Raw genomic sequence first — 20,721 nt, forward strand, 5'->3', positions numbered from 1 at the left:
ATAGCGTCTCCAAGGATGGAAACTTTATAGCAAAAATGTTTGTGCAAATACATTCTATCAAGATGAGATTTCATATTTTTATGGAATCTTTTTAACTATTATAAAACCTTTAAGAGTTAAAATTCAACACACTCTTGATAATCAGATGTGAATGATAAAAGGTGAATGATATGGTTTGTTTTAATAATTTACACCAGATATTTATGTTGTGTTGCGATAGTGTACGTTGCTGTAAAATCACACAAAAGATAATCATATGCTGATACAGGTTTATTTTTTATGGGCAAGAAAGGTACTTCTACAAAAAAAAAATCCTATTATATGACTTCAGTAGATGTTCCTTTTAAGTTTTAAAGATTCACTCTTCTTTGGCCTGGGAAAGAAGGAAGAGGCAAATATAGATGTTAGCCTAGCAATTATTTGGATAAAAAAGATGAATAAATAATCTCATTGTACTTTCCAACTTCACGGCTCTTGGCTCTGAGCTTGTTGACTTGAGACTCGGCAATGTCAGCACGCTCCTCAGCCTCCTCCAGCTCATGCTGCACCTTCCTCAACTTGGGCAGGTTAATATTGGCTTGTTCCACCTAAAGGTGGTTTTTGTGGTGTGTTCCATAACTATGCTTTAGCCATTATAACAACCAGTGGCATCAGCAAAATTAGCATAGCAGTATGAATAACTACAGTGTCAAAATTTTCTATTAGATTTACAAACCACCTCCTCAGCCTGCCTCGTGTAATATTTGACCTTCAGTTGCAGCTTGTCAACCAGATCCTGGAGTCTGGTGATGTTCTTCTTGTCCTTCTCAGTCTTCAAACAATACACATATTTACTAAATTAATTAATGATCCTTTACTACAAATAGGTATTGCCAGTACAGTAATATTATGCAGACCCATTTGTCTGAAAGAACTTATAAAAAATATGGTCATACCTGATAAGACAGCTCTTTCACTCTCCTTTAATATTTGTGGACACCTTTAACAGCATCAGCTTCACGTCTCTGCTCTGCCTCAACTTCAGTCTCAAGCTCACAGACCTAAAGAAAAGATTATTAAAATTTATATTCAAACAAAACACAATATATCATAATATAACATATACTCCACACGGTCTGTCATAACTATGAACATGCTTACTCTGGACTCCAGTTTCTGGAGTTGTTTCTTTCCTCCCTTCATGGCCAGATTCTCAGCCTCATCCAGACGGTGCTGCAGGTCCTTCACTGTGACCTCCAGATTCTTCTTCATCCTCTCAAGGTGAGCACTGGTGTCCTGCTCCTTCTTCAGCTCATCTGCCATCATTGTAGCCTTTTACATTAATATAGAATATACAAGTGTTTTGTGAAACATTTGGCAGCTACTGTTTCTCACATCTGTGATGGCCTTCTTGGCCTTCTCCTCTGCATTTCTGGCTTCCTGTACAGTGCCTTCAACTTCACTCTGGATCTGAACAAGGTCAGCCTCTAGCTTCTTCTTGGTGTTCAGGAGACTTGTGTTCTGCAACATGAAAAGCAACAGTATGAAAACTTTTAAAGATGCTCTCAATTTCCTTAATTTCATTGTAAAAACAATATGCCCTTACCTGAGAGTGCAGCAGCCCGACACGCTCACTGGCGTCCACCAGCTCTTGTTCAGCCACTTTGCGGCCTCTCTCTGTCTGCTCCAGAGCAGCTCTCAGCTCCTCAATCTCAGCTTGCATCAGAGTGTTTCTGCGCTCCACCATGGCCACCTGCTCCTTCATGTCTTCCTGTCCTCTCAGAGCATCATCAAGGTGCAGTTGGGCATCCTGAACATAACAATAACTTTACAATAAGCTTGCAGTGTGCTTTCTGTTGGCCTTTACTAAACATAGGTTAGATTATACAAACATACTAATGCAACTTAAAGTCAAAGAGAAGTCACATACCTTGAGTTGTCCCTGAACGTTCCTGAGCTGTTTCTGGGCCTCAGCAGCCTGGCGATTGGCGTGGCTCAGCTGAATCTCTATCTCATTAAAGTCTCCCTCCATCTTCTTCTTGATTCTCAGGGCATCATTCCTGCTCCTGACCTCAGAGTCCAGAGTGCTCTGCATGGATTCAGTGACTCTCTGGCTGTTCCTCTTGATCTGCTCCATCTCCTCATTCTTCTCTGCAAGCTTCCTGTCAATCTCAACCTTGACCTGGTTTAGCTCAAGCTGGACACGGAGAATCTTGGACTCCTCATGCTCCAGAGTGCCCTATTAATAATAAAGACAACATTTACATTTTAGAATGAAAATATGCATTAACAACACAGTATAATGATTTTAGCCAGTTTTACATATTGATCTTCAGATACTCACTTCAGCCTCCTCCAGGGCGGTCTGAATCTCTGCCTTCTTGGCCTTTTCCAGCTCATGGATGCTCTTACCAGTCTCACCTAACTGCTCTGTCAGATCTGAAATCCCCTCTATAGAAGGGAAAAAATAATCTGTATCATTATGAACATTCATTAGTCATTTACATTTACTTTTTAATGTTTCATTCCTACGCTGCAGATTCTTGTTCTCTCTCTTGAGGGTCTCCAGCTGATCCAGAGTCTCCTCATAGGAGTTCTTCATCTTGAACAGCTCAGTGCTGAGTGAACAAGCCTCTTTCTGGGCACCTTCCGGCTTTGCCTGACCTTCCTCATATTTCTGCTTCCATTCTGCCAGGACCTTTGATGAAGATATTTCAGGGTCAGGTTTTGTTCATAACATGTTCAACAAAGCCCATTGCAGCCTATTTTGAAAGAGAAATTGTACCTTGTCAAAGTTCCTCTGCTTCTTGTCAAGGTTGGCAGCCAAAGCGTTGGCTCTCTCCACATCAATCATGAGGTCCTCCACCTCACCCTGGAATCTCTGTTTGGTCTTCTCCAGAGAGGCACATTTGGAATTCACAGCCTCAATTTGTTCCTCTGCCTCTTGCAAGCGCTGAGCCAGCTTCTTCCTGTAATGCATTTTGTAACCATCAGTCAGAAAATGCATGCAATTGCACAAATTATTGACACACAATATCACTTCTTTTGATGTTCATACTTGGCCTCTTCAAGTTCATCCAGTCCGCTGGATGGCATCAGTTTCATATTTGGTTCTCCACTGATCAACTTCACTGTTGGCCTTTGACATTCCCGCTGCAGCTCAGCCTTTGCCTCCTGCTCTTCCTCAAACTGCTCACGGAGCAGGTCGCAGTCATGACGGGCTGATTGTACAGCATGGGCCAGTGCGTTCTTAGCCTAGTTGACAAAGTCACATAATATTAGCTTTGTTGTATAGTAAGTGGAAAATATGTGTTTTTATTGATCATGCTGTATTACCTTAACCTCCTCTTCAACCTGCCTCTTAAGCTCCTCAATTTGCTGAGTGAAAGCTTGTTTGCCTCTGGTGAGCTGAGAAACCAGAGTCTCCTTCTCCTCCAGCTGACGGCCAAACTCACCTGTTTAGATTTAGATTCACTGTGTCAGATGTGTGCAATATCTCTATAAGTTAATTACAAAAAAATATTCTATGGAAGTAAGATTTGTCAATTCAATTCAATTCAAGTTTATTTGTATAGCGCATTTCACTATGCAAATTGTTGCAAAGCAGCTTTACAGAAAATGTAAGTTTTTACATTATAATTAGTAATAGCTTATCTCATGTTGATGTCCATATGGCAGAAATGTACGGTAAAAATCAAGCAGTTAGTTAATGTCATGTAATCATACAGACGGTGAACACTATTAACAGCAATGATTATATGTTGAGATATAAGCAGAAACAAAATCTGGTAGTTTTGTATGTTGTCTGAGGGTTGGCATCATCTGAGGTCTTCTGAAGGGTTGGCATCATCTCTTCTCAGGTGTTCGGTCATCTCAGGTCTTTTAAGGGCTGGATCCAGACTGAAGCTGGTGTTATTCCTAGTTACCACGGAATGTCAATCCCGTGGCAGAAACAGAGAAGGAAATAGAGAACAATTAGCGTAGCTGCTGTTCCAACAAAGCAAAAAATGATGTGTTCAATCCAAGCAAAAGAATGTTTTTGACATTTGAACAGATGTAACTGAAGTACAGGGTTATGATATACATTATGTGAATGCTTGGCTAAAGAGATGTGTCTTTAATCTAGATTTAAACAGAGAGAGAGTGTGTCTGAACCCCGAACATTATCAGGAAGGCTATTCCAGAGTTTGGGAGCCAAATGTGAAAAAGCTCTACCTCCTTTAGTGGACTTTGCTATCCTAGGAACTACCAAGAGTCCAGAGTTTTGCAACCTTAGGGAGCAGGATGGATTGTACCGTGATAGAAGACTAGTTAGGTACGCAGGAGCTAAACCATTTATGGCCTTAAAAGTAAGTAGTAATATTTTGTAACTGATACGGAACTTAATAGGTAGCCAGTGCAGAGACTGTAAAATTGGGGTAATATGAGTAACGGGGAGAACACAGGAAGCGTGCAGATCCATCTGCAAGGCTTTATTCACAAGAGACGTGGTCAAAAAACAGGCATAGGTCAGACAATGGCAAACAGGTATATTGATGGCAAGGCAAGAGGGATAATCCAGGTACACAGGCAGTGATCAGAACACGGGGAAACAGACAAGGCAAGACGATGAAAACAAGGAAAACAAGACACTAGGCTCAGTAATGCAGCTATCGCTAGATGAGTGATAAACGCAGAACAATACACGAGACTAAAACAGAAAACACGGAATGGCTCGGTAAGGCAGCTAACACTTGGGGAGTGGAAAATGCAGAACAATACACGAGACTAAAACAGAAAACACGGAATGGCTCGGTAAGGCAGCTAACACTTGGGGAGTGGAAAATGCAGAACAATACACGAGACTAAAACAGAAAACACGGAATGGCTCGGTAAGGCAGCTAACACTTGGGGAGTGGAAAATGCAGAACAATACACGAGACTAAAACAGAAAACACGGAATGGCTCGGTAAGGCAGCTAACACTTGGGGAGTGGAAAATGCAGAACAATACACGAGACTAAAACAGAAAACACGGAATGGCTCGGTAAGGCAGCTAACACTTGGGGAGTGGAAAATGCAGAACAATACACGAGACTAAAACAGAAAACACGGAATGGCTCGGTAAGGCAGCTAACACTTGGGGAGTGGAAAATGCAGAACAATACACGAGACTAAAACAGAAAACACGGAATGGCTCGGTAAGGCAGCTAACACTTGGGGAGTGGAAAATGCAGAACAATACACGAGACTAAAACAGAAAACACGGAATGGCTCGGTAAGGCAGCTAACACTTGGGGAGTGGAAAATGCAGAACAATACACGAGACTAAAACAGAAAACACGGAATGGCTCGGTAAGGCAGCTAACACTTGGGGAGTGGAAAATGCAGAACAATACACGAGACTAAAACAGAAAACACGGAATGGCTCGGTAAGGCAGCTAACACTTGGGGAGTGGAAAATGCAGAACAATACACGAGACTAAAACAGAAAACACGGAATGGCTCGGTAAGGCAGCTAACACTTGGGGAGTGGAAAATGCAGAACAATACACGAGACTAAAACAGAAAACACGGAATGGCTCGGTAAGGCAGCTAACACTTGGGGAGTGGAAAATGCAGAACAATACACGAGACTAAAACAGAAAACACGGAATGGCTCGGTAAGGCAGCTAACACTTGGGGAGTGGAAAATGCAGAACAATACACGAGACTAAAACAGAAAACACGGAATGGCTCGGTAAGGCAGCTAACACTTGGGGAGTGGAAAATGCAGAACAATACACGAGACTAAAACAGAAAACACGGAATGGCTCGGTAAGGCAGCTAACACTTGGGGAGTGGAAAATGCAGAACAATACACGAGACTAAAACAGAAAACACGGAATGGCTCGGTAAGGCAGCTAACACTTGGGGAGTGGAAAATGCAGAACAATACACGAGACTAAAACAGAAAACACGGAATGGCTCGGTAAGGCAGCTAACACTTGGGGAGTGGAAAATGCAGAACAATACACGAGACTAAAACAGAAAACACGGAATGGCTCGGTAAGGCAGCTAACACTTGGGGAGTGGAAAATGCAGAACAATACACGAGACTAAAACAGAAAACACGGAATGGCTCGGTAAGGCAGCTAACACTTGGGGAGTGGAAAATGCAGAACAATACACGAGACTAAAACAGAAAACACGGAATGGCTCGGTAAGGCAGCTAACACTTGGGGAGTGGAAAATGCAGAACAATACACGAGACTAAAACAGAAAACACGGAATGGCTCGGTAAGGCAGCTAACACTTGGGGAGTGGAAAATGCAGAACAATACACGAGACTAAAACAGAAAACACGGAATGGCTCGGTAAGGCAGCTAACACTTGGGGAGTGGAAAATGCAGAACAATACACGAGACTAAAACAGAAAACACGGAATGGCTCGGTAAGGCAGCTAACACTTGGGGAGTGGAAAATGCAGAACAATACACGGCGATCTGAACAGGAACTGAGAGAGTGTTAAATAGTGTGTGTAATGGCTCTCAGGTGAGCGTGTGAAATGTGACGGCTGTGTGATCAGTGAATTCAGCTGTGTAAGTGCAATGAATGATGGGAACTGTAGTCCGGAGTGACATGTAACAGTCTGTGTAGTGTGAGAGTCAATGTAATGGTAGAATGACCTCTAGTGGCAATCGGCCGGAAGGCCACAGACCGGATTCGTGACAATTACCAAGGGGAAACATGTATATTGAAAATAGCAGAGGGCCTAGGACAGATCCTTGTGGCACTACATACTTTACTGGATTTAATTGTTTTTATCAGTCAACATTTAAATATGTGTATTTCATCGAGTACGACTTTGTCATAATGCTGAAAAATATTACTACACAATTATTGTTATTCATTTTTATTGATTAATTATTGATAATGTAATCACAATTGAAATTAGTTACCATTTTCGGTTTGAAGTCTTGCTCTTTGTGCACGGAGGTCATTTATCTGGAGAATGTTCTCATCATTCTTGGACTTAATTTCACTAAGTTGGTCCTCAAGGGTGCGGCACATCTTCTCAAAACCTGCCTAAAAATACAAAAGTCATTAGATGTTTGAAAAACATCAAGACATGTCTTATATTCTTTAGACATAAAATTCCCAACTTTTGCTTTGGCAACAGCCTCCATGTTGCTGGAGAGATCATCAATCTCCATTTTGTATTCACTCTTCTCTTTCTCAAGCTTCTGCTTGACACGCTGGAGGTTGTCGATTTGCTCTCCCAGCTCGGCCACACTGTCTGCCTGCTTCTTACGGAGGGCTGCAGCAGTAGCTTCATGCTGGAGGGTGGACTCTTCAAGATCACGACGGAGCTTCTGGAATTCAGCTTCACACTTCTTATTCATCTCGATCTGAGCAGCAGTGGCTCCTCCAGCCTCCTCAAGCCTCTCACTGATCTCCTCAAGTTCCCTGGAGAGATCAGCTCTCTGCTTCTCAACCTTGGCACGAGCAGCACGCTCAGCCTCAATCTCTTCCTCCAGTTCCTTAAATGCGACAAGTAATTAATGAAACCTTATTGGTCTTAAATTTAACCTTTGCCTTTGACAGTGTTTTTTTTTATCTTAAACAATACCTTGAAGCTCTTTAATCTTCTTCTGGAGTTGAGCACCCAGATATTGTTCATCCTCAATCCTGCTGAGCAGCTCGCTTGTTTCAATGTCTTTCCTGTAGGTGTTGAACAATAAGTAGTTTGTAAAATAATAACACACCTTAACCATAAAAGTTTTTAATAAAAGCTTAATGTTTCAGTTACTTTTTAAGTGTCTCCTCAGATTGCTGCTTGTCATTCTCCAGGTCCATGATGGACTCTCGGGCTAATTTCAGGTCTCCTTCAAGCTTTCTCTTTGCTCTTTTTATTATAATTCAGGTCACCAGGTAATTATTTCAGTGGTTTCATCCCAATTGGACAAACAAGCTAGTAGCAGATCTCTAAAGTTTTTTGAGCAGTAAATCATGGCAGACAAAAATGGCAGACACATGTTTAGTTTAATAATGATATGCCAATGTGATTGTAAAATACAGCATTCTATGACAAAACTCAAAATGGCTGAAAAGGTAAATTGGGTATTGAATACTGAATCCCTTACTGAATCTAAAGAGTCCAGTCTCGTGATTTTTGGTCAAACTGTTCATTAGTTATGAGCAAAAATATATGTTTTCCATATATCCTGCTGAAACTGTCAAAGTTCATTCAGGTTACAGTTTATCCAGGTTTGGTCTGCATACACTGACTGAAGCACTGTGAGGATATAGCCTTGCATACATTTTGCCATGTTCATTGTCAAATTTGTGTTGCGTTATTTGAGAATGGCCTTACCAACTTCCACCAAAGTCCATAACTTTTTATTGGCTTGGTCTAAAGGTGATCTGTTTGATTTTTGTTAAAATCATATGAACTGTCTAGGAGCTTTTCGAAAAAGTTTTTAATGTTCATACTGTCCTCTATGTTTGTGCCAAATTTCAGAACTTTCCCACGAGCAGTCCTATGGGCTGCCATAGACTCAATGGTGGAAGAGGCAAAAAAGAATACAACACAATACAATAAAAAATGAATACAATGGGTACCTATGCACCTAGAGTACTTGGCCCCTAAAATACAATAAATAATGGGTCAATGGGACCCATTCCTTAAATTTGTCTAACTAATACATGTAAATAATTTCTTTGTAAATAAAGTTTTTGAAAACAGCATGCTTCACCAGTTTTCTTCTATAATACACACTCTACCTACTGTTTTCCTCTACTATAATGCTCACACACTGAATCATAAACTTGCTTACCTTTTGTCCTGTGAGACCAGATGACATTTTCGCTACCTTTCAATTAAAACAAACAATTCATTAAAATGTATTTATATAAAAACAAAATTACTTAAAGTACATGTGCATAAATGATGATTATAATCTAGAAACCCTTCAGTCAAAGTCAGTACAGGTGCTTACCACTTCTGAGGTCTCCTCTGAAACACTTCTGCTCTCTCCACTTGGCTTTTATTTAAGTTGATCATGCACACTAAGCAAAATCTATACATGTACAATGTTTTATGAGAAAGTTATGGACAGCCTACCTGATGGAATCAGATGTAAGTCAAACTTTATTGGTTAAAAATATTCCTCTAATTATTAAAGGTTGCAGCTTCCATCTCACAGTTGGTTTATAATCTTTTCATTTATTATTTTAAAAGAGCATCTGACATTCACTAACGCCAATAAGTAGTCCATCTGAAATTTAATGGGTACATTCTGAACTAATTAGTGTTGATACATGAATCACACTTAGCATATTCTTGGCTGTTATGTTCTGTATTAGACACATCCTGTTTAAAAAGTGCTAAATACAACCTTACAGCATTTAAGGTACAGAAGTAAAGCGACTCATTGAGAGTTGCAGTATGACATTTTCTGTTTATTAAAAACAATGATAAAAAATATTGAAAAAGAAAAAAAATCTTAAACAGCATTAGTTTTATTTCTTTTTATTTGAATCAGAACACATTTTACTTTTTCATTACCACCTCCATGCTTTACTGTAGGAATGCTGTTATTTGGATGGTATATTGGATTTCTGCGAGACATATAGTTTGGTGTTTAGGCCAAATAACTCAATTTTAGTCTCAACTGCCTCTTAATCTTCAAGGTGTGTTTTTCCAAAGCTCAGTCGTGACTGCATGTGGCCTTTCTTGAGGAGTGGCTTTTTTTTCTTGCAACCCTCCCATACAAGCCACATTTGTGATTGATAAAGCCTTTGAATTTTTTTTTGTATCTTTTTGTATCTCCTGACTTGTGTCTGTCCACAAATTTATCCTGGAGAACTTCTGACAGTACCTTGCCACCCATAGTTGATATTTTGCTTCAGTTGCTCTACCAAGGACTGAAAAAGCTCCAGGAAAGCTATTTTCATGCTGAGCTAATCAAAATGACACAGCTGATCACAGCTGAATGTCAAATGGCTTTGTGTGCCATTGAGAAGGTGATTAGCTACACCGGATTGAGTTACAAGTCATTTGGAGGGGGGTGATCGTTTTTCCAACTCAGTGATTCTGTTGTTTTATTATTTTTTATTCTGACATGTTCGTGTTATGTCTTTCACTTGGATGTTATAAGTTGCACTGAGTAAATACTGCTGGATAAAACACAATCGTACTCTACATTCTCCTAAACAGAGCTTCAAAGTAAGCATAATAATCCTGCAGAGGTAGAGAAACTGTACATATTTAACTGAATAGTATACTAGTAGTAAACTATTTACCTCCTGGGAGAGTCTACTGTTTAGCAATCAACTTTACCAATTCATACAGAAGAAACAAATAAAACCAAAACCTCAGGCTTAGGCCCAATCCCAATTCTATTTTATACCCCTTCCCCTTCCCCTACCCCTCCGCCTACCCCTTCCCCTTGTCCCTTGAAACAGAGTGTCAAGGGGTAAGGGTGAAAATATTCCCCTAAGAATTGGGACACCACTACTATGACGTCACACGTCATCATACGTCGTCTAGCTCCTACACTCACCTATACTGGTGTGCATTAGAGCTTTTAATTACCGTTCTATAATAATGTGTTGCCTACTGACACACACACACACACACACACACACACACATTCCCCTTCCTCTACCCCTCCAACCAAAGGAGAATCGAGACACCCCTACCCCTTCACGTGAACGCGCGAAACGGAGGGGTAGGGGAAAGGGGAAGGGCTAAGGGGTAGAATTGAGATTGGGACTTACTGACTGTCAGACACATGAATGTCTATTCTTTTTTTTTTTTTTGGCATTTTTGCCTTTATGTACAGTGCATAGACAGGAAGCAAAGTGAAAGAGAGGGGGGCAGGATCGGGAAGGGTCCCCAAAACAGGAATCAAACTCAGGACACCCAAAGCACATATTTTGTGCTTTATGCTGGCACATAGCTATCTCCACCGACCTGAATGTCTGTTCTTTTACATTTAAAAGTACCAAGGCTCAGAGGGTAACCACAACCTTCCTCTCACTTGCAACACTTCTTGCCTTCTTCTATGACTACTAGCTATGAGTCTTCCACTGATGTCATTTCCAGCCACAGCTATTAGCCTACTGAAGAAGGATTTTCCAATCATTTGAGCTTTTATGAATAGCGTTTTCATTTTATGAACTGATTTAAACAGATTTTTTCTTCTCACAAACGGTTACACCAGCACCTTTCCTGATCTTGTTGGCAAGCTTGTCTCATACAAATACTCAGAAGCATTCCACCCACCTGACCTTTCTGGCAGCGAAGCTGTAATTTCAGCCTCCTCAATATGCTTTTCAAGATTCATAACTGGTGATCATATCTACTTAATCATAATCTATTAGCACTTTCTTAAATGCCAGCATGAGTTAATATCCCATTTCCATTCCAGCCAGTGAACCACACATGGTCCTTTTGCTGTAAGCCACAGTATGGCCTCTAAACTCTCATAAATTCAATAGAGATAAACTCTGCTTTAACATTTGTTAACAGCTGTTTACCCTGTACATACTGTATGTATGCCATATATATTGTAGGTTATTTATTTTTACACATAAGTCCCATCATTTAATCTAAAGTTGAATGTTGTTTAACAAAGTGTATACGGAAAGTATTTATGAGCAAGGAAGACTACTTATCTGGGTGTCATCAAGACAACCTATTAAACAAGTAGTCACCTAGCTGGGAAAGGTTGTTGCTAGTGAGAAAGGAGTCTGTGTTGACATTTTCTCTTTGGCAGTTCTCTCTAGTGAAATGAGTGTTGCCTTTCATGTGTTTCTGGGTCATGCGCTGGTACTCATCCCTTCTGTAGAGGAGACAGTGACTCTCGAAATATAGGGTACTACAGGGCTAAAATGTCAAACGCATGCCATGATTGGTCGATTATGTACAATGTCTGCATGCTATTGGTCAAACTTCTTTTCAGTCTTTTCAGATCGATCGGTGTGTGACAACAAAGTACCGAAAGAGCGATTCAACAGCATGCAGAGTGTCTGCTCTCTATAGCTCACATGGTACTTTGATGTCAAATCAGTCCACGCAGCGCCACTTCAAGTCGAACACACCTATAACCTGGACAATTTAGGCAATTTAGAAATCCCGGCCAGGACAGTCTGGGGAAAAAACATGTTGCTAGCATGATTAGCATAGATAGATAGATAGATAGATAGATAGATAGATAGATTAAATGAGTCTCTGGGAGTTTACATTTGAATTTTGACAGTTGGAGTTTGAAGAGTCTTGGCTCATCTGAACATTCTGTCAATGTAAGTCTATGTGATTTTTATGATTTTTAATCTTCATTTTTATGAAAACCATAAGTCGGATCAGTTAGAATAGTCTGACCCGAGTTTGGGGGTTGTAGCTTTAAAGCTCTAGGAGGAGATACTGACTAAATTTTAGCTCAGAAGAAGAAAAAGAAGCTTAAATAGCAGATCAACTTAATAAAATCTGGTCCTAAAAAAAACATTGCTGGAGTAAAGAAAATTTTTTTTTTCAAGAAATGCAATTGGAACTACCTCAATTCTGAACCTTTATCTTTTAAACAATCTCTTACAAACTCTCTTTTTTTGTGACAGATGCAACAGAAACCCACCTTATTATAATTTAGTGATTATCACCGGCCTATGAAAGCAAAAAGCCTGAGAAAGCCTTCACATTGCCGATGCACAAATTTATTATGTATTCTGGAACTTAAAGGATGTGCTGAAGTTAATGTTGTCATACCAGCATGCAACCCATTTCATCATCCTTGAAAGTATAACTAAGTACAACAATCATTTACTATATGTATGCTCAATATATGCTCAAAATTGCCGTATATGATCACCATAAAACCAAATGCTAAACACAAGCATGCTTGTTTTTCTTAAACACTGACTGAATCCTGATTTTAGCCAAACCACAAAACTAAATCTAGTGAGAGTAAAACCTGTTGCAGCCTTGCAGGACAGCAAAGCAGACTTTCAGAACACAGTCAGCTGTTGTAAGAAATTCTATTTAGGTTCAAATAGCAAGTGAACAAAGACATTCTCCTGCCTAATCTAAAAAACAGGTGCAGACTCAATGACCAGAAATAGAAGGGTACAAGAAGTCATATAAGACTGCATGAATAAAATGGCAAACCAAAGTCTATCAGTAACAACAATCATTCCTAATAGGGTTTTAAGCAGTCTGGTCGACACATATGTTATATGTGCTATGGAAGACCTGAATAAGACCAAAATAATCACCTGACCACAGTGAAAGGCATCGGCACTAATGTGGAACTACTTTGGATTCAAAAGATCTTGCACTAAACTTTTGCAATGTAGACAGTAAATCCCAGTATACACTGTAAGTGAAACATGGACCGTCAGTGAGTTTGCACTGAACTGTTAATTATCATAATTACAATATCAAGGGTCTTATAGGCCTACTCAAATTTTTTTTTTTTATACAGTAGCTAGGCTAAATCAACAAGCAGCAAGTGCCTGTCTGGACATGTACAGTATGCATGTGAAAGAAAGGTATAATCATTACAGAAGGACTATACAGGGGACACTGGACATACGTGATGGTAAAGACTTGCATGATGGTAAAAATGGCCTGATGTTACTTGAGGCAAGGGTACCAGGGCATTGCCTTTTAGAGTTTTAGCCACAAAAGAAAATGATTTAAACGATGTATCTAGTTAATTCCAATTTAAACTTCAGCTGCTGGAAACTGACACAGACAGTTTTATGATCCATGGGGGGGGGTACAGGCAGGGCCGCGTTATCCTAATGGGCAACATGGGCTGCAGCCCAGGGCCCCGAACACTAGGGGGCCCCCTAGTCAATTCTCTTTTGCATTTTATATTGGGTTGCCAACCGTTTCGTATAATACGGAATCGTCCCGTATTTAAGGCATCAGTTTGTCCTGTATTTGCAGGCATACGCCGTATGACCACCTAGACCATACAAATAACAAATAAATTATTTTTTAATTATTAAAATGTCTATAACTTCTAGCGCATTATAGGAAGAGCAGGAAGAAGCCCTTTCAGTTGTGAGTGATATTTAATTTTATTTGCTGGGCTGTTGCTGATTTGTAAGATTACTCGATAATATTGTTTAATTTATGTACATAATTTTTTGCCTCCTATGGGATTGTGACGTGCGCATCAAGGGTGATTCTAGGATTTTCATTTTAGGGGGGCTCAGTCCCCAATGAGAGTATAATAATAAAAAATGATAATAAATGAATAAATAAAATAAAAAAATGTTTGACGAATTGGGTTGGGTGGTATACTAAACTTATTGCAGTATTCCACTGCATTGCATAGATGGGTATAGCATTTGAGTAATGAATAAGCCAAATACAAGTCTTGCTAATCTCTCTCTCTCTCTCTCTCTCACACACACACACACACCTGTTTACTGTGCAAACACAAAATTATAATGTTTGCATTTCTACAAAGCTCTTTCTTTAGCTCAAGTAGCCTATACAAACCTCTTTCTATGTTCAAGTAGGCCTACTGTCTGTCACTGTCTTTAATCAGTTCTGTGCATTACTGTATGGTTAATGACACATGCACTGCAATATGTTTAATACTGAAAGTTAAATTTTCAAATAAAAATAGCAAAATGATCGTTTTATAAAGTAGGCTATGCGTTCATATAAGGGCTAAATTTTTGCTGCAGGAAACAGCTGTGGTGTGATGAGGGGTGAACGGAGCCAAAACTTTACAGTAGATGGAAAACCGATTGCTCCCCCGTGACATTTTATAAACCGTATTTATGACAAAGAACTGTACCGATACAGATATTATAACAATCTATCGATAAACACACATCTTGTCCTCCGTTTCTCCCCAAAGCTGCGTTAGCCCAGGGCCCCGCAAAGGCTTAATGCGGCACTGGGTACAGGGATACACTCAAGTTGTTGGTTTCTGTTCCTGATGCTTAACCTGTTGAAAGAATGCCTTGGTATTTCTTGTATGTTGTTAAAAACTCTTTAGCTTATAACCAATGAGAACGTGATCCTGAGGAAGAAATTAGCAAAAGTTTAGGTATGATTTGTATGGAATCATATTAGTCAATATTGATCAAATAACTGATGGTTTCATCAATTTCAGCAGTAAGTACACCCGATATACTGGTCCTGCTGTCATTCATTTAGTGAACATTTCAAATGAAATGCAACAGAATCCTGAAACAGGTTAAAACCATAGACTGTATGGTTAAAACACACATTCTTTCCAAGGCCCCCTTTCTGATCTGACTGGGTTCTGCAGTTGCTGGGAAAGATGATGATTTTTCAGCTGAACTCAGTGAACTTTCTGTCAGTCTGTCTGTCTGGTATATAAATGGAGCTTAAACATATGTACCTCTGTTAATAATGTTGAAGATAAAAAATAATGATAATCATTTAAAACACACTTTATTTCTAAGTGTATAGGTTCAGCTTTACACATCTTTAGGCCAATTCACAACCTCCGACAGATGCTGGACACAGACAGGGGTAACACACTGATCAGACAAAACTGGACAAACATGTCTGATGCTGTCTGTCGGCGTTTGTCGGTGCAGTGTGAATTGGCCGTAGTGGGAAAATTACATTGTTGCAGCAGCAGAATGTTTTGCATGCTTGAATAGAAAATGTACACTTGGCCAGAAGTAGGACACCCCCTTCTAAATAATGGGTTTGGCTATTTCAGTAATAAAAAATAAAAAAATAATAATAATAGTAAAAAGTCATCATGATAATAATAAAAAAAAATTGGCAAATTCGAATGCTGCAATAAAATAACATTCTAGAGAATTTTGGGCTTTCAACTTTGAGGCAACTGTTTGGACTGTTTGGGTCCTAGAGCAGAAGAACTTAATTGGCCTGCTCAAAGCCCTTTGGGTTGACTAGGTTTAATGCTTTTTGCCGTGCTTGAAATAAAATGTTTAACAAGAACATCAGGAAGATCAAGCATTGACGTTGGGCGATGGGGTCGGGTGTTCAGATCTTGAGGTGTCTGCAGACCAGTCTAAATCCTTAGGTTCCTTATATGTAGTAATAATTGCATTTAGAACCATATCATCCTGAAGAACCCCTTTTTTATGCTGAAAATGTTATTTGTGTTAACACTCTTAACAGATACTTGATATCCTTCTTAAATTGACAAATTTTAACTTTAAAATTGTAACTGGTTTCCTACCAACCCCCCCATTTGCTCTGTTTTATTTTGTGAAACCTTACTACGTATATTGAATTTATGATAATTTATTAAGCATAAACTCTGTGAAGCAGAGATCTCCTGACGGTTTTTTTTTTTTTTTTTTTCTTTTGGAAGATTTCTTCAAAATTCAATTGGCTCAACAATCTCCGTCTGAATGGGCATGACAGAGGCGTCCCCCACAGTTGAAATCGCTTTCTGGGAAGAGCGGTATTTCGGCAGGGCCCCCCTCTGGTCTAGTGCCCTGGGCACATGCCCGGTAGGCCCGTGCATTAATCCGTCCCTGCACAGGTCACTACAGTTGAAGAAGCATGTCGTTCCATACCCCCCCATTTGCTCTGTTTTATTTTGTGAAACCTTACTACGTATATTGAATTTATGATAATTTATTAAGCATAAACTCTGTGAAGCAGAGATCTCCTGACGGTTTTTTTTTTTTTTTTTTTTCATTGTGAAGAGTTCACATACTGTCCATTCACAGTGGCTACTTTTGGCCTTCATAACAACAACTGCTTACTTAAACAAATGGAAGAGACACAGTGCGACTCAAAAAAATGTGTATTTCTACCCAGATAGATGCCAGTCACACCTAACAACACTGATCGAAACTGCCACTCATTTACACCAAAATACACACATAATGATGGATGTAAAGACATCATAGAGGATTGTGAAGATGTTTCACTTGAACTTGGCCTTCATTTAATCTATTTTGAGTTTCTATCTTGTTTTATTTCTTCATGTATTTATTCATGTTCAATGTCAATTATCAGTTGTATTCATCTAATAACTGTTGTTAGACCTAATTGACGTGACCTTTTTTTAACATAAAACCCTTAATTGAGGCTATAAGGTCTTATAAAACCAGGCAGACAGAGGGGTTAAAATCTATTATTAAAAAGGTTCTTTATCACACCATTAAGGTCATATAGAATTTTCAAAACATGGTTCTTTATGGAACCTTATAAAGAGTTCTATTTAGAATTTAAAAGGGTTCTGCTTGTGTAACAAGCGAAAAACCCTAATCTGAAACTCTTTAGAACCATTTGTCTTAAGAGTGAACATAAGGCCACATATCCTAGTAGTGCATGCACATATGTGTACTCCTATGAGACGAGTCTATACATATTTGAGCCTAAACCCTACTGCATAAATGCTTTTTGTATAGCAACAGTTATCTACATTGATTTCAAACACATTTTTCCACATTTAAGCAAAATAATTTGGTAATCGCTATTGAGTAAACTTAAGGCAAGGCTCAACTATATTATTAACCATTTAAGTGAAAATTTGGAATACTGTTCTCATAAGTTGTCACATTGATTTCTCATACTCGCACAAAAACACACTTTTCTTATTTGTTTCTGTTGTAATTTTATACAAATCAATAATTACATCTTCTGTTGTCCAAAACAATCACTCACATTTAAAACCTTTCAAAATAAATAAAAAATATCCCATGTACTCATGCTTGCATTGAAGGAGGGGCCCAAGCCAGATCTAATAAAGGGAATATCATTGAGACTTTGGGGTGGGCTCCTTTGACTTGGGGCCAGCAACCACCCAGAACACTGTAGCAGCTGCATTAGAATACTATAACCACCACTAAAAACACCTTAGCAGCTGGACAGTAACACTTTGGCAAGCACCCAGAACAATCTAGCATTGTAACAGTGAGATTCACAAGGGCATGCAACATTTTCTTTCCAAAATTCTAGTTGTATATTATTTTTTCACTTTTTGCACTTTTACAAATTGCATTTTGCAACAGATTTACTTACTGTAAAATGAAATGAAAATTTTTTTTTTACTATTTTCTTTCTGTCAATGTTCTCCATAGGCTCCAGTTAAAAACAACAATAACAAATGGTCACTGTGTATTTAGTGAAATTGATATTTTTTCCTGTTAAATAATTGTTTGTATGTTTCTATACATACTTTTTTCTATACATACATACTTTTAAAGAAATAATCACAAGAGTAAAAATTGTGATAGGCCTATATGACTTTCCCACACTGAAACACACACACATTCATTTACTGTGGGAAAGTCATATATCACACTTTTTATAATATATAGTGTAATATATATTTTTACAATATATATATATATACAGTGGGTACGGAAAGTATTCAGACCCCCTTACATTTTTCACTCTTTGTTATAATAAATTGCATTTGTCATTCCATGCAAAACTTGGATGTTATTAAAGAAGTTGACGCTGCTATGCTTTAAATTCTTTACCGCATTATAAGCTATTTCCTGAATTTTTCAAAATTTGCTTGGCATCCTATTTGCACGTTCCTGCAAATGTTGCCAAATGCCAACCGTGACGACCGCTCTGCTGTCCCACGCAGCTCAGTCTTGTCTGAGACAAACAGCCTACAAAAGACTTGAACTATATATATACTTGCTCACATGTCCATGTCTCTTACAGGACACGTTACATATGTTTGTGTGGTGCAAGTGATTAAAAAAAAAGTCAGAGGGTGGGGTCAATCTTTCTTTGTTCATTTATGGTGAACAACCCTATAGAAAAATATAAGAAAACATATGTTTAAGTGTCAACCACTATTCAGGGCTGCGTTTCTCAAAAGAATTGTGAGCTAATTTAATCGTAGAGACCATTGGTGGCAATGGTTCTATGGCAGTTATACCCTGCCTGAAACTAAATTTAAAAAAATAAAACATTTTAGTTGTTTTTCTTTATTTGAGGCAAAGAGTGGGTAAATAATTCTGAAAGACATTTTCAAGGCATGTTAGTGACGATTTTTGTAAGGCACAATAGTGTGAATGACCTGTACGTAGATGTGTGTCATGTAGAGTACATTCAGGTCTCAATTTCAATTACACAGTCTAAAGTAAAGAACTCTGTATATGACAGTACTGTCAGTAACGTGGCAAACTGCTTTGGAGGAGTATGCATGCAGTGGGGCAGCTTGGCTTCACAGACTCTTTAAATTTAAAATGTATTAGGATGAAGTTTACAACTTCACACCTGCTGTGTTTTTACTGCTTTGGAATAGCTGTAAATAGTCTGAGATCAGCAGCCCATCAAGGCTTCCCTACAGCAATAATTGATAGCCACAAACCAGCCAACAATTATCAAGCTTCTCATAACTCACGGTCTTAAATAACCTCGGGGGGATGTAGTGTTTAGTTCCAACATAGACAGCTAAAGCAAAACATGATTCATAGAGAGCATATAGTGTTTTGAGTTCTAAATTAAAAGAAAGAAGTGCATTAAATGTTGTAACATGTTAAATGTCAAAACCCATGGAAGCGCCCTCACTTAGAGCTGACAAGTTATCATTTTGCTTTGTAACCATTGCTAACTTTTAAATCAAAGTCAACTTTTTAAATTATCATCCATAAACTGAATAATTCAGCTGCATAAGTTTGCAATAGACAGAATAATCTTTTCAGTCTACATTTTCTTTCTAAATCTTTTTATCACCACAGTCATCAAGACATCCAGGGTTTGCTTTTATTGGCCATGATCCATACTAGGTCCTGAATTACAATACAGTAGTGACCCTAATCAAATGCCTCCTGACACGTGAAAAGCATCTGAACCTGACATACCTTTCACTATGTGGTTTCCGCTGTCAAAGCTACATTTATTTATGACCACGCCAACTGTTAACATGGAGTTCGAACAAACAGCTGCAAGCTTAGCTCAGCATCAACTCATTACCTGTCATAGATATGGCTTATTTTAGTTTACTGCAGTTCTGAGCTTTGTACATTTGTACACTAAATCATTTATTTAATATAAATTATTAATTGCAACAGATGCTATAGCATGATTAAGTCTGAGGACCTTTACAAATTCAATGTATTGATAATAAGCCGAAAGGCACAGCATAGATATATTAAACTCTATATTAAGTGAAAGTGACGTGTAACCAAATATGGTGTCCCATACTCGGATTTTAACCCATCCAAGTGCACACTCGGAGCAGTGGGCAGCCATGTGCTGTGGCACCCGGGGAGCAGTTGGGGGTTCGGTGCCTTGGTCTCACCTCAGTCATGGTATTGAGGGTGGAAGAGAGCGCTGGTCATTCACTCCCCTCACCTACAATCCCTGCTGGTACAGAGACTCGAACCCACGACCTTTGGGTTACAAGTCTGACTCTCTAGCCATTAGGCCATGACTGCCCCTAAACACAGTATATTAAATTCTATAGAGTTTAATTTGATAGTAGCTTTGTTGTATTGAACTAATCAGTCTAATTTGTTGCACAATTGCTTATGAGTAAACCTCTAGTGAAAGATTTGAACGCTTACCTCTGTAATATTTTCTAGAGCTAATAAGTGGACTGCTGCAGTGTAAATGAGGTTACCTTATAATGACTCACGGACAGAGGCGGACAGTAACTAAGTACATTTACTTGAGTATTGTACTTAAGTACACTTTTTGAGTATCTGTACTTTACTTGAGTATTATTTTTTCTGGGAACTTATGACTTTAACTTCACTACATTTGAAAGACAAATATTGTACTTTTCACTCCACTACATTTCTATCAAGTTCCTCGAAGTAGAAAGTC

At 38.8% G+C, this 20,721-nt stretch overlaps 1 pseudogene; it reads right to left on the reverse strand.

The window, feature by feature from the left end:
- Window positions 1-416: 416 nt before the first annotated feature.
- Window positions 417-8,803, reverse strand: LOC107740963 (myosin heavy chain, fast skeletal muscle-like; annotated as a pseudogene).
- Window positions 8,804-20,721: the final 11,918 nt, after the last annotated feature.

This window comes from Sinocyclocheilus rhinocerous, unplaced genomic scaffold (genome assembly GCF_001515625.1).
Source record: "Sinocyclocheilus rhinocerous isolate Xijiao unplaced genomic scaffold, SAMN03320098_v1.1 scaffold346, whole genome shotgun sequence".
NCBI lineage: Eukaryota > Metazoa > Chordata > Actinopteri > Cypriniformes > Cyprinidae > Sinocyclocheilus > Sinocyclocheilus rhinocerous.